The sequence below is a fragment of the Crocuta crocuta genome, unplaced genomic scaffold (genome assembly GCF_008692635.1).
Source record: "Crocuta crocuta isolate KB4526 unplaced genomic scaffold, BGI_CrCroc_1.0 scaffold96, whole genome shotgun sequence".
NCBI lineage: Eukaryota > Metazoa > Chordata > Mammalia > Carnivora > Hyaenidae > Crocuta > Crocuta crocuta.
In genome coordinates this window covers 8,447,322-8,465,764 of record NW_027531522.1, presented here as the reverse complement: position 1 = coordinate 8,465,764, position 18,443 = coordinate 8,447,322, and the positions used below count along the sequence as shown (strand labels likewise).

The 18,443-nt window shown below is 38.4% G+C and overlaps 1 protein-coding gene across 2 annotated transcripts in view; it reads left to right on the top strand.

Moving 5' to 3' along the window:
• The window catches only part of STAM (signal transducing adaptor molecule), an 84,952-nt gene that overhangs the window by 623 nt on the left and 65,886 nt on the right, over positions 1 to 18,443 (top strand). The window contains exon 2 of one of the 2 annotated variants that reach the window (XM_077772446.1): positions 870 to 1,025. The exons of the other annotated variant lie outside the window; for it this stretch is intronic. The gene's annotated coding sequence lies outside the window, so the exon portion shown is untranslated. The remainder of the gene's footprint in view (positions 1 to 869; positions 1,026 to 18,443) is intronic. 2 annotated transcript variants of the gene reach the window in all.

Genomic DNA, 18,443 nt, shown 5'->3' with positions numbered 1-18,443 from the left:
TGGGTCTCAGTACTTTAGGAGGGTGGAAGAGAACCTGAAATTTGAACGGGCAAATTTGTTTTGATCTTGAAATGCCTTTTTTTGTTTTGTTTTTCTGTTTTCTGAATCTTTGGTTTTCCATACGGAGCGTAGCAACTCAACAGGTTAGTTTCTTGTTTGTTTTCGGTCAGAGGGTAATAATTACAGGACTTTGAGTTTTCTAGAGAAGAATTTTGAGGTGGTTTGAATGCACTTGGGAACTACTTTGGCATGTAAGTGTGGAATGAAAGCAAGCCGAATACCCTATTTACTGTAGTGAAGAAATAATAGGACACCCTTTTAGAGTTGCTTTATATTTTCTAGTGTAATTTAATAACAAAAGGTAGGTGTTGAATTTTGCTTTTTAACTCTTCCTTAGAGCATGTCACTGAGTCTTGGAGGTTTGGGTTAAAACTAGAAAAGGGTTTGCTTGGCCACCGCCTAGCTTATAGTGAAATCATTGGCAAGTCATTTAAGCTCTTTGAGGCCCAGTGTGCTCATCTTTAACGAGTGGGAAGACACCTTCTGTTTGTGATTCAGTGAAATAAAATGTGTAGAGGGTCTGCTAGAGTGCCTTTCTATAATAGTCACCTACTAAATGATAGCTCTTTTTAGTTCCAGTTTAAATGAATGTCCTAAATCAGCAGTGGCTGGAACTTTGGAGATAGCCAAGAATACTTAATAAATAACTGGCCAATTGTGTTTAATTCAGTAAGTACTTAGCCCACAGTGCAGACCATCCCTGACTCACAATAGTTCGACCTAACGATTTTCAATTTGAGGATGGTGTGATAGAGATATGCATTCAGTAGAAGCTGTACTTTGGATTTTGAACTTGGCTTTTTCCCCAGGAAAGCCGTATGCGGTCAGTATGATCCTCTCTGGTGATGCGTGGCTCCCGTCTGCAGCTCCCAGTCAGCCACGCACTCGTGACCTCACAACCGTTCTGCACCCATACAGCCATTCTGTTTCTCACTTTCAGTACAGCACGCATTAAGTTACATGAGGTATGCAACATTTTACTATAATAGGCTTTATGTTCAATGATTTTGCCCAAAGGTAGGCTAATGTAAGTTTCCTGAGCACACTGAAGGTAGGCTAAGCTAAGATGTGTAGGTTAGGTATATTAAGTGCATTTTTGAGTTAGGATATTTTCAACTTGGTGTGGGTTGAGACCTAACCCCATCACAAGTCTAGGAAGCTGCGTGTGCACAGGACACTGCCTCAGGAACATAAGAGTGATAAATAAGATGCAGTTGCTGCTCTCAAGCAGTTTTATAACATTAAAGTCACTTCTAGGGCTAATGTTCAAAATGATTTTTCTTAGGTTTATTTATTTATTTAAAAAAATTTTTAAAATTTATTTCTGAGAGAGAAAGAGAGACAGTGTGAGCAGGGGAGGGTCAGAGAGAGAGGGAGACACAGAATTTGAAGCAGGCTCCAGGCTCTGAGCTAGCTGTCAGCACAGAGCATGATGGGGGGCTGGAAGCCACAAACCATATGATCATGACCTGAGCTGAAGTCGGACGCTTAACCGACTGAGCCACCCAGGCGCCCCAGGTTTATTTATTTTAAGAGAGAGGGGGGCGCCTGGGTGGCTTAGTCGGTTAGNAAAAAAAAAAAAAAAGAGAGAGGGATGGGGTAGGGGCAGAGAGGGGGAGAGAGACGGAGAAACAGAGAGAATCCCAAACAGGCCCTGCCCGATGCAGAGCTGGAACTCACAAACCTTGATTGAGATCATGACCTGAGCTGAAATCAGGAGTCAGATGCTTGACTCCTGAACCAGTTTCTTCATATCTGCTTTTTCAGTTTCCAGAACTTTTATCTAGTTTTCATGGCTGTATATCATCTAGTTTTCATCTACATTCACTTTTAGGTCCTACTGACTTTTTGAAGATGTTTCTATTGGGTTTAAATAGATTTCTTTTTTTTTAAGTTTATTTATTTGAGAGAGAGAGAGAGAGAGACAGAGGGCAAACAGGGGAGGGGCAGAGAGAGAGGGAGACACAGAATCGGAAGCAGGCTCTAGTCTCTGAGCTGTCACCACAGTGCCTGCCATGGGGCTCGAACTCATAAACCGTGAGATCGTGACCTGAGCTGAAGACAGATGCCTAACGGACTTAGCCACCCAGGTGCCCCTAAATAAATTTCTTAAAGTTGAATTCTTTCCCAGTACTTCCATCACTTAGTTCAAACACAGGCTCCTTCAGCCTTCATATTTTCACTTCTATTATGTTTTCCAGATTTCTGCATGTGCTCATGATTAAGGGCCATCTCAGAATCCAACTTGTTTTTGAGTCATTTCCTGATTACTCTAGCATAAAGTTTCTTAGTAGTGACACTACTGACATTTTGGACCAGATAAGTGTCTTTCTTAAGGAAGCCTAATGTGTGCAGTGTAGGGAAGTCTGTCCTGGGCAGTGGAGGGTGTTTAGCAGCAGGCCTGACCTCTACCCAGCAGAGACCAGTTTGCTGCCTGCTCTCCTCCGCCCATGATTTTAAAAGTTTTGACACATTACTCAGTGTCTCTTGAGGGCACAAAATAGCTCCCAGCTGAGAACCACTCTTTAAGCCTACTGCAATCGTCACCCTTTTTCAAACTCTTGCAATACTTTCATTCTTCACCAAATTATTTAGTACTAAAGACAGTTATATCCTGTATTATATTCCGTAATTAATTTATTAGTTGCAACATAGTAGGTGCCTAATAAATGTTCAGTTGAGAATGTCTCACTTGAGGTTACTAGGCAGTAAGCTTCTTGAGCATAGGAACATTCTTTGTTCCAGGAAAGCTTACTTTTTTCTTTTTTTTTTTTTAATTGTATTTTAGAGAAGGAGAGAGAATGTGTGCCTGCGGTGGGGGTGAGAAAGAGAGAGAGAGAGAGAGAGAGCGAGCATCATAAGCAGGCTCCAGTTCTGGTACTTGGATTAATTTGCTCCAGATGATCCATACATCAAAATATCATGAAAGATTATCTGAGGAGACTTGTCAGAGACTCCCAGTAAATAATCTTTGGATAAAGTCCAATAGACTCTTTTTTACTCTTTTTTAATTTTATTGCTAGTATGGTATGTAGAATATGGTGTGTAGAATAAATTTAACAACATTCCTTCTCCCTTTGCCCATCAATGAGTCTGTGACATTAAAGTGTCCTACTAACTCACTTGGTTTAATTATAACAACGTTGTGTATGTACTTCTTCAAAATTAACTGTTTTAAGCTTTATTTATAAGCTGAAATGGTGAATCAGAAATTCAGTATCTGATTTGTATAATGGAACATTTTATACAAAGAGGCAAAATACTGGTCATAGCTTTTTCCTGGAAGAAATGCTGAAATGCGCTGTTAGAACGTGAGCTCTAAGAGGACAGGGAGTTTTGGTTCGCTCAGTACTGAATCCCAAGCATGTAGACCAGTGTCTGGCACTAATAAAACATTTAGCAAACATTTATTGAATAAATGAATCTTATTTTGGATGTTGTATTTCTTGCTCAGTTCAACTGTTGAATTGTAACAACTTATTCCATCAAGCTTTTATTTCACAGTCCCTAGTGACTTCCATCTTGCCAAATCTAATGGTCAATTCCTAGTCTATTTCTTTGTTGATCTCTTAGTTCTCCTCTTTGCTATACTTGATTCAGTTGGTTTCCAGGACACCAAACTTTTTCTAATTTGCTGCTTAACTCCTTCTTAGTCTTTTTGCCTTCTCCTTTTGTGACCTCCAAATGTTGAACCAAGCTTTAGGCTCAGTCTAGAAATTCTTTTGACATTTTTCCCCTTGCAGTCTTACTAGACAATTTAGCACTAAGCATTCAGACTCTGGAACTATACTGCTTGAATTCAGTTCCTAACTTTGCTGCTTACCAGCAGTGACTTTGGGCTACTTGCTTAGATACTCAGTGCATCAGTTTCTTTATCTTTAATATGGGCTATTGAGGTAAATGGTTCTTGGTTTTCTTACCCAAACCTCCTCTTTTCTTCATCCTTGGCCTGTTTCAGTAGATGGCACCATCGATATTTCCTGTCACTCATTTCTAATGCATAGGAGTCATCATTGATTCTTCTTTTTTCACATTCCATATGCATTCTGTCAGTAAGATCTTTGGTTCTACTTCAATCGCTTCTCCTTTCCTTACCACTGTTATCTTACTCCTCCAGCCGTTGATACCTCTTTCATAGACTATCGCATGACTTTCCTAGTTGGGCTACACACTTGCCCCTACAGTCCCTTCTAAAGGCCAGTGATCTTCTAAAAATCTTAGATAATGTCATTTACCTGCTCAGACCCTCTAGGAACTTCCTATTCCACTTACAGGGAAATGCAGATTCCTTCATGTGACCTACATTTAGGCCCCTTACTGTGTCTCTGATATGATTTTGATTTCCAGACTCTCTCCTTCTAAGCCTCTTGGGTCTGAACACTCTGAGCTCTTCCCTGCCTCTGTCTCTGTATTGTGGTGTCGTCTTTGCTTGCAATGCCTTCCTCCCAGTATTTGAAGATACTAATGTCCATTACATCCTTTAAGACTCTGTTCAAATGAGTTTCGAAGAGTTTTCCCTAATTACCTTCTGTAGAAAAACAAAACAAAATAAAACATTTCTACCCTCTCATTGTTTGCTTGTTCCATTTTATTTTTCTTCACGGTATTCAACTACTTGACATTAATTGATTGATTGTTTTCTGTGTGGAATACAAACTCCACACGATGAGAACTTTTCATTTCTATCCCTAGTGCCTTAGGAATAGTATCTGATGCATTGTAAGCACTCAATAAGTATTTATCAAATAACGAATTACTGATTTTTTTTTTTATCTCCAGTCTTGTATTTCTATTGTATGTTCTGTTATCCATCAATCAGAAAACTGAACTTCTTTTCCAGTCTGGTTCTACCTTCATTATAAGGTAAATATTTTACAATGTACTAGTTATCTTGATTTGAAGCCCTAGAGGCATCTCTGAATTATTACCCTGCCTCTGCTAAATCATATCTTTGTTTTTGTAATAGTACTTTTGCATTCCTAATCAGAGTACTTTGGACTAGTTCATATCCTATAGACTTGGACATGCTTTTAGTCTATTTTGTTAGTCCATTTAGGATCATAAACCACAGCCGGTTTAATTTTCATAAATGTTAATGCTATATTATTCTCCTGCAGTATGGTGTGATGGAAAGACCTTGGGCTCTGGGTTTAAATGGCAGCTTCAGCATCTGCTGTTAGTAAATGGGCCCAGTATGGACCTGGGCAAGTACCGAAGCCCTCTGAGTTCACGTTCCGCCTTTGTAAATAGGGATACAAGTATGTACCTCATGGAATTGCTATTAGCAATATTTATATAAATACATGATGTCCTGATTCTTTACTGAAAATGAATATGCTTCAAATCCAGCCTGTTCAAAATCACATTTAAAGTTTTCTTCAGTGTGCTTTTCTTCTGTTCTGATGACTGGTACTTCAGATCAGTCACGTATGTCAAGAATCTGGGAGTCATTCTTGAGTTCTATAGTTGTAATTTTCTTTGTTCCGGACAACAAACACATAGTGTGAACTCGGTGCTGGGCACACTGATCGTGCCCGTAAGGGTTCTGGTGTTGGTATAATCTCTGAGCTTTATCTTCCTCATAGCTCTCGCATCCACATTCAGTTTCCCTCCATTCATTCTTTCCATCCTTTCTATTCTCTGCTAGGGCAGGTTTAGATCACTGAGCTCTTCGATTAGTACGTTAGCCTCCAACTGTTACCCTGCCTCCAGTATGTCCCCAGTCATTTTCTAGGTGGCTGATAGTGATTTTTCTAAAATATAATCATACAGCTCCTGTGATTATAGCATTTCAGTAAATCTACAGCTTTCTACAGCCAGCTTTTGAACTTTTCAGCCTGGGATATAAAACCTTTTAGCATTTAGCTCCTTTTTTACCTCTTCCTCCTCATCTTCCACTGTGTTTCTCAAGGCGTGTTTCTTTGTTGGTTTTACACTTACTGCTTTTTCGGGGGTGGATCCTCTGGCCTGGCATAGCCTTCTCTTCATTAGTTTTCATTAGGGTTGTTTTAAGGATATGATACATGCAAAGCACTTAACACAGTACTTGCCATATGGTAAGCAACGGATACATTTTAGCTTCTCTTATAATAAAGTTAGAAATAGCCGTGGAGCCTCTAGAGACTACTCAGATTCTAAAGGGGAGGATTAGTTACTGTGAAAACATGCTTAGGGGAGAAATGGGAGAATTTAGAATATAGGTCGATTAAAGGTCTGATAACCACTGGGTTGAGAAATTGTACTCATTGTTTCTTCTATTTTAATTTTACTTATCCTGTAAGGTATTCTTTGTATATAGCTTTTTAGGTTTTCATTTCTGTTTTGTGCTTTGCTCGGAGATGCTTCCGTGCTGTTCCTTTGATGCCTTCTGGTTCCTTTCTGGTTATTAGAGCTGCAGCTTGCTTTTCTTTGTAAACACAGTTTCTAGTGGTCAGTGGAGATAGGGACAGAAGATGAAAAATTGAAAAATTGATACCCATAATCTCAAAACGACAGTAATTTCTTTAAGACTTGCTTTATCCATTAGCTATTTTTGATGAACTCTTGCATCTTCAAGCTGATTGACTTTTTTCCCTATAGCCAGAACGTGATGGGTAGTCATCCTGTCAGCATTTCTTACCTCCCCAAATCTTTTATTAAATTTTTAAAAATGTTTATTTTAGAGAGAGAGAGCAAGCACACACAAGTGGGGGATGAGGGCAGAGGAAGAGAGAGAGAATCTTAAGCAGGTTCCACGCTCATTGTAGAGCCTGATGTGGGGCTCCATCCCACACTCTGGGATCATGACCTGAACTGAAATCCGGAGTCAGACGCTCAACTGACTGAGCCATCCAGGTGCCCCAATTTAGCCCAATTCTTAAGGGCCCTAGGATTTTCATAATGGTGAATGAGCACTGGCTTCAATTTAAAGTCACAAGCTGCCTTAGCCTCTAACAGAGGATCAGCCTGGCTTTCAAAGCTTTGAAGCCAAGCATTGTCTTCTCTCTAGCTATGAAAGTCGGAATTGGCATCTTCTGCCACTATAAGCCTGTTTAGTCTGCATTGAAAATCTAATGTTTAGGGTAGCCACCTCCATTATCTTAGTTACGTCTTCTGGATAACTTGCTGCAGCTTCTACATCAGCACTGGCTACTTCACCTTGCACTTTTTGTCTTACGGACATGGCTTCTTTTCTTAAAGCCCATGAAAATTCTGCTGTCTTCAGACTTCTACAGACTTTCTTCCCTGTATCAGCCTTCAGAGAATTTGAAGAGAGGACATTTCTCTGGGTGAAGCTTTGACTTAAGGGAGCGTTGTGACTGGTTTGACACCTCTCCAGCCACTAAAACTTTCTCCATATCAGCAATAAAGCTGCTTCACTTTCTTATTTGTGAGCTGGAGTACTCGAGTAGCACTTAAAATTTCCGTCATGAACTTTTCCTTTGCATTCACAACTTGGTTAAGTGTTTGGTTCAAGACACCTAACTTTTGACCTTTCTCAGCTTTTGATGTAACTTCCTCACTAAGTTGAATCATTTCTAGTTTTTTTTTTTTTTAAAGTAAGAAACATGTGGCTCTTCCTTTCACTTGAACACTTAGAGGCTGTTGTAGAGTTATTAATTGGCCTAATTTCAATATTTTGTGTCTCAGGGAGTAGGGAGGCCCAGGAGGGAGAGAGATGGGGGAATGGTCATTCCGTGGACAGTCAGAACATATACACTTTATCTATTCATTGTCTTGGTATGGACACAGTTTGTGATGATCCAAAATGGTTAACAATTGGCAACATCAAAGATCAGTGATCTTTGTATACAGGCATACGGGGGAGGTATTGTGGACTGTTAGAGACCACTGTAACAGAGTGAGCATTTCAATAAAGTAAGCCAGATGATTTTTCTTGTGTTTCCTGGTGCATATAAAAGTTATGTTTACACCAAACTGTAGTCTATTAAATGTGTAATAGCATCACCCCTAGAAAGCAGTGCACACAATTAAAAAAAAATACTTTATTGCTATAAAGTGCTCACCATCATCTGAGGTTTTAGCAAATCATAATCACTGATCACAGATCACTATAATAGATATGATAAAAAGTTTGAAATATTGCAAGAATTATCAAAATGTGACACATGGAAAAATGGTGCTGATAGACTTGCTCGAATCTTGGTTGCCACAAACCTTCAATTTGTAAAAAAGAAAAAAAAAGAAAAAAAGTATCTGCAGAGTGCAGTAAAGTGAAGTGCAATTAAATGAACTTTGTATTAGGGTAAGTAAGGACAATTTGAGGCTAAAGTGAGATCATTGTGAAGCTTTGAATTCTTTAGAAGCAAGTCTCTGTTTTTGCTTGTCACTTTTACCTTGTCTACACAACCTTTTTTTGTTTTTGAAAATAGTTTTGATTTTGCTATTCACAAAACCATGTTGATTTGTTACTAATAGTTTTTATTCTTCCTATTTGAAAATATTCGTTGTTTTTGTCACTGATAAAGAACTGTGCTACTGCTCATGTTGATCCTGAAGCAGCATCAATAAATAATTTGAATACTTTTAGAGTTCCGAAATGGGTTGTGTTTCTGATCTATAGAAGTTTGAGTCAGATCTTGATCGTGTCTGTACATTGAAGAGTAAAGAAAGTAGGTAGTACGTGAGTTTTCAACAAATGGGCTGATAACTGTCCCATATACTCCTCTGAGTACAATTTACTTCAGAACTGTAAGAACAGACTTCATTAACAGATATAAGCAATTTATATTTGATCAGACATAAAAGTATCATTTCTAGTTAACTATTGACTTTTTAGTAAGTTTAATTTGTTTTTAAAGTTTATTTCTTTTGAGAGAGAGAAAGAGCATGCTTGTGCACGAGAAGGGAAGGGGGGAGAGAGAGAGAGAGAGAGAGGGAAGAGAGAAGAGAGAAGAGAGAATCACCAATAGGCTCCGCACTCATGGGGGCTTGAACTCCTGAACTGTGAGATCATGACCTGAGCTGAAATCAAGAGTCGGATGTTTAACTGACTGAGCCACCCAGGCACCCATAAGTTAAGTTTTAATAAGCTTAGCTATTATATTTTTTTAAAAGGTGGTAGAATTTAAGATTTAAGTGTTTTCTTGTTTTTGCTCTATGTTTTGGAATGCATAAATGCACTGTCTTTAAAAGGCCTCCTTGGCTACCAGTCATTAAGGATGATGAATAAATTATTTAAATACACTATCAGATCAAAGTAATGACTTGATTTCCTTTTCTAAGATGAAGTAAATGTTAGACCTGAGGATATTGATCAGGATGACTTGCTCAGTTTTCTTTGGCTTCACAGGAGTTGGGGGTCCATAGGGTAGGGCTCTGGGTCTCCTCAATTAGAGCAGTTCTCCCTGGATTTGGTTTACGTACTGAGTTTCTTTGGAGGTAAGATTTTCTCATAAAAGAATATTGAATAAACGTGGGTGACTGGTCTTTGTCCCTGTTTCCTTAGAGGGAATCTTTGGAATTTCTTGAACGATAGGCGCGTCCTATTTATGATGGGCCCTGTGGACGGTACCTTAATTTATACTAATGAGATGACTCAGCATGGAAGCTGGTGACTCCAGGAAAACAACCTTGTGATTAGATGGTTGAGACTTTGAATCAGATATTAAGCAGACTCCCAAGGACGGGTAGGAGGCCTGGAGACTGAGTTCCAGATGGTGACTGCTCATACCTTCATAACTAAATACCAGTAAATACTCTAGACATCAAATCTTGGTTGAGCCTCCTTGTTGGTGATACACATTGATGTGCTGGAAGGATGATGAGGGTACAGAGACGTTGGATTTGGGGTCATTCCAGACTTTACCCTGTGCAAGAATCTCTTCTCTGGCTGGCTCAGATTTGTATCTTTTGTAATAAAACTGTAATCATAAGTGCTTTTCTGAGTTCTGAGTTGTTATAGTGAATTAATGAACCTTAGGGGATAATGGGAACCCCTGAATTTGTAGCCAGTTGGTCAGAAGTGCATATGACCTGGGAACCCCTGAGCTTGTTGCCTCTGTCTGAAGTGAGGGCAAACTTGTGCAGTTCTGTGCCCTCAACTGTGAACAGAATGAACTCCTGGTAGGTAGCATCACGGTTACCTTGTGGAGGGTTTTCTGTACTAAAAAGTAAAATTTGAAAATTATTGAAGTAGATGCTATTAAAGGCCTCTGTGTTTCTGTGACTTTTATGGATTCATACTGTGATTGTGTGAGTAAGCTGAGAACATGAATATTGAAAAAACTGCCCAACGTAGAAATTGTTATTATTTTCAAGGGGTTTACAATATGTTGTGTAAGCTTGCACAGTGACAGGTAAATTTGATTCCATTATCCTCTTGGCATATACTGCAGCCCAAACAAAATTAAACAATTTCAACATTTGCTTTCTAAATAACTTTGGTTTCCAGAGTAGTGTTAATTTCTCATTCTGCTTTCTTCTCCCTCTTTCAAATCATTTTCACATATGGATAGTAGATTCATTTTTTTCTAAAAAATCCCAGCTCTGATTAGATTAATTGTTTGCTGGAGACTGTCTTGCTCTCTGTTTCTTGAATTAATACAAACACATCATCCTGTATTTTAGGTTTTTCAGTGGTTCTAACCTTTCATAGTCTCTATTGTATCTAGCCTAGACTCTTTGTTGTACTTTTCTTCTGGTTTCATAATTTTACTCTTTACTGTAGTTACTGTATATTTACTGTACTTAAATAGAAACAAAAGAGTTTATTATTAATCTTGTTCTCTCAGCTTCTGAGTATCAAGAAGCCTTTCCTGATTCTCTTTTTCTCTCCCCCCAGGTCTTTACCTTTTTTTAAGCTTGCTTCGGGCTTTCCATTTTTTTCTGTGACGCTTTTTCTGTCATCTATGTAGGTCTCTATCTGCTGGTTTCATTTCTTTTTTTAGAGTCTAAGCTACTTCAGATGGAGCCTGGCATAGATTAGAAACTTATTCCATTTTGTTGAATATCTGTCCAAATTTTATAATTCCCTGCAAATAAATTACCATACTAAGATCTCGTATGTTTTGGACATTTGTATTCTTTTACAAGGAATTCATTTGTGTAGATAACCTGCTTTTGTTATTTTCCCTATTAGAAGAGGGTGAGATGACTAGATGTCGGTACCCACTACTCATTGATTATAAGCCAGTGCTAGTCTCCAGTGGCAGTGACTAATTGGTAGGTGTTGCTCTATCCCTTGGGGCTGTGCTGTAGATCAGAAATTGTAAGCCTACAAAGAATTTGAGAGTTGGCTGCTTGCCCTTTTCTGCTTTAAACTGACTCTGACTGACCTTCTGCTCTCAGTGGTAGATCAAAATGGGGGAAATGAGTATCATTGTCCGTTGAACCAGGCAGCAGGGCATTGAGGGGACGTATTATCACCAAGACCAACCCTTACAGCAAAGAATCTCGGTGTGGATCACCCCTCATCCATACCATCTCACCCCTAATCCATCTTAGTTTAAAAAAATGAAAATGTTAGCGGGGATCATGGTGATGCTGTTTTTTAAACTATCTGTTCTTTAAATTACAGTGCTCCCATCAACATTGGTTATGTCTGCTTCTGTACAGATCTTGCTTCAGGTTTCTTTTCAAGTTTTCTCCCTCCTACATAAGCTCTTGTTTTCTCTAACTTGCCTGCTTGCTTTGCTTTGCTTTGCTTTGCTTGCTTGCTTGCTTTCTTTCTTTCTTTCTTTTTCTTTCTTTTCTGTATTTGTTTTGTCTTTTCTTGTATTTTCCATGTTGAAAGATTTTCTCAGATGGGTGATAATCCTGGTTTGCTCATGGTTGATACCAGAGAAACAGAAAACACTTTAGAAGCTGTGATCATGTGGTATAGACTGAACTTCATTATAGGTTGATCTGGTATGCCATTTACTGTGGAACTTCCCTCTACCCCTGCATATCATGATCTTGAGTATGTTTAGGTGTTTCCTCTTGGGCTGACCTGGAATCCCCAGAGAGAAGTCCTATAATTTTCTCTCTGAGGGTGAAGGTACAAATGAAGGTGAGAGGATGGAAGAGAATCATTTCTGAGATGGCAGGTATTTGATGCGGGGTGGGGGTGAGATTCAAGACCACTCACTCCCAGCCCCCCACTTCTAGAATTCACTAGGACTCACTGGATTCAATGTGTAACAGCCATGATTTATTACAGTTCAGTTAGCAAAGGGAAAGGGCACCTGTGTGAAGTCCAGGAAGACCAGGCACAAGCTTCTTTGGGTCCCCTGCGTAGGATATACATAATTCCCCCAGCAGTGAGCTGGGACAGCACATGTGAAATGTTGCATCGAGGGACATTCCTTAGAGACTCAGTGCTTGGGCTTTTATTGGGAGTTGATCTTGTAGGCATACTCAACTTGGCACAGAAGTGAGATTCCCACAAGGAAAGCAGCAAAACCATAGTGTTCAGCAAAAACCATAGTACTTGTACAACCAGTTTAGACATTAAGGAGTCAGTCTTCTCAGTTCTGAGGATGGTGGGATCTCTCCCTAAACCCAAGTTCCTATACACAGGCCATGCTTGCAAGCAGACCCTTTAAAGGATACCAGTCAGGCACGCCTCTGTGTGAAACTCTTTTCTGCACAGCAAGTGTCAGCATTCATGCGGTTGCCTAATTCCTCTATTTATTAATTTTTAAAAAACGGACTTTTATTTTTTAGAGTGGTTTTAGATTCACAGAAAAATGTAGCAGAAGGTACAGCAGTTTCCTATATCCCTCCTGCCCCCACACATGCACAGTCTCCCCAACTATCAACATCTTGCAACAGAGTGGTATATTTGTTATAGTCTCTTAACCCACATACGCCCATCATCATCACCAAGTCCACAGCTTACATTAGCATTCACTTTTGGCGTTGTATCTTCTAAGGGTTTTGACAAATACATAGTAACGTGTCTACCTCTGTAGGCAGAGTAGTTCTATAGCCGGGCAAAACCTGTGTGCTCCCCTGTTCCTCTTGCCTGCCTTCCAGCTCCTGGCAACCACTGGTCTTTTTTTTTTTTTTTTTTTTTTTTTTTGACTGTCTCCATAATTTTGTCTTTTCTAGGATATCATATAGTTAAAAACATGTAGTATCTGGCTTTTTCAGATTGGCTTCTTTCACTTAGTAGTATGCCTTTAAAGTTTATGTCTTTTCATGGCTTGTTAGTTCATTTTTTTTCTAGCACTGAATAATATTTCCTTGTTGTAATGTACCTTATTTTGTCCATTCATCTACTGAAGGATGGATGTCATGGTTGCTTCCAAGTTTTGGCAATTGTGAATTAATCTGCTATAAATATCCCTGAACAGGAATAGCTTTCCATTTATTTAATTCTTTGATTTCTTTTATCAGAGTTTTGTAGTTGTCATCATATAGATCTTACATGTATTTTGTAGATTTATACTTAAGTATTTTATTTTTATTTTATTATTATTTTTTAATGTTTATTTTTGAGAGAGAGCGAGACAGTGCAAGCAGGGGAGGGACAGAGAGGGAGACAGAATCCAAAGCAGGCTCCAGGCTCTGAGCTGCCAGCACAGAGCATGACATGGGGCTCAAACTCACGGACTGAGGGTTATGACCTGAACCAAAGTCAGACACTTAACTGAGACATGCAGGCACCTCAAGTATTTTATTTTTTGAGTGCTAATATAAATGGTATTGTGTGTTTAATTTAAAATTACACTTCTTTGTTGCTCATATATAGGAAAGCTATTGGCTTTTGTATAATTAACCTTGTATCCTACAGTTTTGCCAAAATCTTTTATTATTTCCAGGAAGTTTTGTTGCTGATGATGTTTTTGGATTTTCTATGTAGATTAACATGTTGTCTGTGAGGAAAGGCAAGTTTATTTCTTCCTTCTTAATCTAAATACCTTTTATATCTNTTCCAGTATGGTGGCAAAAAGATTTGGTGAGAAGACATCCATGCCTTATTTATGATCTTAGTGGTAAAGCTACTAGTTAAATATAGTAGCCACCATTAAATATATTAACTATAGATTTTTTCACAGATGTCCTTTATCAAGTTGAGGAACTTCCCTGTTTTTCCTAGTTGGCTGAGAATTTTTATCATGAGTTCTTATTTTTTTAAAAAGTTTTTAAATATTTATTTTTGAAGGAGAGAGAGACAGTGTGAGCAGTGGAGGGGCAGAGAGAGAGACACAGAATCAGAAGCAGGCTCCAGACTCTGAGCTGTCACCACAGAGCCTGACGTGGGGCTCGAACTCATGAGCTGTGAGATCATGACCTGAGCCTAAGTCCAATGCCCAACTGACTGAGCCGTCCAGGCACCCCTAGAATGAGTTCTTAGACTTTGTCAGATGCTTTTTCTGAGTGTGATGATAAGATCATGTGATTTTTCTTCTTTAGCAGAAAATCCACAGATGGATTACACTTATTGATTTTTGCATACTGAACCAGCATTGCATACCAGGGATAAATTCCTTTGGACTATGATGTGTAATTCTTTTTATATAGTGTTAGATTTGATTTGCTAGTATTTTGTTAAGGATTTTTGCATCTATGTTTATGAGAGATTCTAGTCTATAGTTCTTTTTCCTAGTAATGTCTTTGTCTGTTTTGGTAGTCGGGTAATACTGTCTTCATAGAGTGAATTATTCCTGCTTCTGTCTTCTAGAGGAGATTAGATATAATTGGTATAATTTTTTCTTTAAATGTCTGGTAGAATTTACCATTAACCTCTCTGTGCCTGATGCTGTCTGTTTTGGAAGGTTATTAATTACTGGTTCAATTTTTAAGAGTTTTTTTTCTCTTTTTTAATTTTGTTTGTGTGTGTGTGAGAGAGAGAGAGAGAGGGAGAGATTTGGAGCAGAGGAGGTGCAGAGAGGAGACAGAATCCAGACTCCAGTTTTGAGCTGTCAGCACAGAGCCCGACACGGGGCTCGAACTCACGAAGCATGAGATCGTGACCTGAGCTGAAGTCGGACACTTAACTGACTGAGCCATCCAGGCACCCTATTGATTCATTTTAAAAATAGATATAGGCCAGGGCGCCTGGGTGGCTTAGTCGGTTAAGCGTCCAACTTTCGCTTGGGTCATGATCTCGCAGTTCGTGGGTTCGAGTCCCGTGTCGGGCTCTGTGCTGACTGCCAGCTCAGAGCCTGGAGCCTGCTTCAGATTCTGTGTCTCCCTCTCTCTCTGACCCTCCCCTGCTCATGCTGTTCTCTCCCTCTCTCCTAGAAATACGTAAAACATTAAAAAAAAAAATAGATGTAGGCTTATTCATATTGTCTTTTTTTTTTGGTATGTATATAGGGTGGCAGATATCTTTCAAGGAATTGATCCACTTTAGGTTATTAAATTTGTGGGCATACAGTTGTTCATAATTCTTATTTGTGGTTTTCCAGTACTGCTGAGCAATTCTCTGATTCTCAGTGGACAGCTGACCAGTATCCCACTAATTTAACTCAATTCTAACACTATCTATCTGCCTGGAAATAATACCCAGATTCCACAGGTTAAGGGCTCAGTCCCACAAAACTGCCCTCACTCTCCCCTTCAGATGCCAAAGTCTAGGATATGACCTGTGCTTCTTACTGATTGGCTATAAATTGGTGGTTTCCATGATCCCCTCAATATTACTGAGCCATAGTAATGTTCACACAATATTCTTTTAATGGTCACAAGGTCTGTGGAAACATCTGCTCCTTCATTTCTTATATTAGTTATTTGTATCTTCTCTTTCTTTTTTTTTCCCTACTATCAATTTTATTGATCTTTTCAAAGAACCAAATTTTGGTTGTATTGATTTTTCTCTATTTTCTTTTTTCAGTTTCATTGATTTCTGCTCTAATTCTTCTGCTTACTTTACTTTGGATTTAATTTGCTCTTCTCGTTTCCTAAAGTGGAAGCTTATGTTAGTGATTTTAGATTTTTTTCCTAGTGTACGCATCGAAAGCTACAAACTTTCCAGTATGCATAGATTTCAACTATAATATGAATTTTGATATGTTGTTCTTTCATTTTCATTTAGTTCAAAATATTTAAAAATTTCTTGAGATTTCTTTCTTGATTGTGTATTACTTAGAAGCGTGTTGTTTAATCTCCATGTATTTTGTGATTTGCTAATTTTTTGTTAATGATTTTTCATTTAATTCCATTGTGGTCTTTGAACAGACATTGTAAGATTTCTAGTCTTTTAACCTTTGTTATCGTGTGTTTTATGGCCATGCAGTGTATTTGGTGAATGTTTCTTATGAGCTTGAGAAGAATGTGTATTCTGCTGTTGTTGGATAGTCTGTAGATGCCAATTATATTCAGTTGTCTGAATTATATTCAATTATATTCTGTAGCTTTGAATGCATACATTAGGAAAAAAATCTGTATTGTTGAATTCAGCTATGTCCTTACTGATTGATTTTCTGCCTGCTGGATTTATCTATTTTTTGTTAGAGGGCTGTTAAACTCTCCAACTGTAATAGTGGCTTCATTTATTTATCTTTGCAGTTTTATTATTTTTTGACATTGTTATATTGATATTCTGTAGTTAGGCATGTACATAGTAAGGATGTTAGGTCTTTTTTGGAGAATTAATCCCTTTACCTTATGTAATGGCTCTATCCCTGATAACTTTACTTGCTCCCAATCTACTCAGTCTAAAATTAGTATAGCTACTCCCACTTTCTTTTAATTGGTGTTAGCATGGTATATCTTTCTCCGGCTCTTTATTTTTAATGTATATGTGTCTTTGTATTTAAAGTGGACTTCCTGTGCATTTAAAGTGATTATTGGTATGGATGGATTAATATCTGCCATTATCTGTTGTAATTTTCTAGTTGTAGCCCTTGTTATTTGTTTCCTATTTTTCTTCCACTCCTTTTTTTTTTTTTTTGCCTTTTGTGATTTTAAGGGAACATTTCATATGATTCAGTCTTCTCTCATAGCATATTAATTATACTTTTATTTTTGCTATTTTTAGTCGTTGCTTTTTCAAATAACATTATACCACTTCACTGGTAGTGCAGGCAAGTGAAGTGAGTAACAGTATTCACAGTTCCTCCTTCCTTTTCCTGGTATCCTTGCTGTCATTTATTTCACTTTTATGGAAACACACATACACCCCATCCTATATCATTTTCTTCTTTCTGAAGAACTCTTTTTTTAAACATTTTTTTGGAAGGTTAGTTTAATGGCAACAAATTTTTTTAATGATTCTTTGAGAAGTCTTTATTTCTGCTTTCCTTTTGAAGAATAATTTAACAGGGTACATAATAGTGTACCACCCTTGGTGGTTATTTTCTCTCATTGCTATTTCACTCCATTTCCTGCTCGTTTGCATGGTTTCTGAGATGTCAGATGTAATTAATATGTATACTCCCATATAGACAAGGTATTTTTTTCTGCTGATTTCTGTTTTCTATTTTTTTCTTTATTGATTTTTGCAGTTTGACAATGATATAACTAGGTGTAGTTTTTGATACTTATTGTGCCTGGTGTTCTTGGAGCTTCCTGGACCTCTGGTTTGATGTGTCACATCAATTTGGGGAAATGTGTTGTTTTGCTTCAAGTATTCTGTTTTTTTCCAATCTGCTATTTCTTTTTTCTTTAAAATTTTTTTTGTTTCTTTTGGGGGGCGAGAGTGTCAGCACAGAGCCTGACATGGGGCTCAAACTCACAAACTGAGATCATGACCTGAAATCAGACAGATGCCTAACCAGCTGATCCACTAGATGCCCCTCCTCTCTTCTATTTCAGTTATGCCTATGTTTTACTTTTTGTAGTTTCCCGCAGTTCTTGGATGATCTGTTTCAGGTGGGGGTTTTTTTTGTTTGTTTTTGTTATGTTTTTTCCCTTCCAGTCATTTTTTTCCCTCTTGCTTTTCAGCTGTGGAAGTTCCTCTTGACATATGCACAAGTCCAGAGATTCTCTCCTCAGCCATGTTCAAGTCCGCTTATGAGCCCCACACAGGCATTCCTTTCTGTTAGACTGGTTTGGTTTCTAGCGTTTCTTTTTGATTCTTTCTTAGAATTTCCATTTCTTTGCTTATGTTCTTCATCTGTTCTTGCATCTTGTCTCCTTTTCCCGTTAGAGCTCATAGCATATTAATCAGAGTTTTAAAAATTCTTTTTCTGATAATTCCAACATTCCTGTCATGTGCGAATCAGATTCTGATGTTTACTCTTCAGACTTTGATTTTTGTCTTATAGTGTGGCTTGCTGAAAGCTAGACAGGATGTAATGGTAAGATGTTAGGTATGGAGAAGTGTTGTGTAGTCTGGTGGGTAGGTGATCTTTATAATGAGTCTCTGCCCCTGAGGTGTGAATTTCTCACCTGCTCAGCTTTCCCTCCCTCTTAGGTGGGAAAGGATTGCTAGATGGGCTGCAATTGGGTACTCCCCTTACTCACATGAATGCTGGAGCAGGCTGGAGTTGGGAAGTTCCGTAACCCCA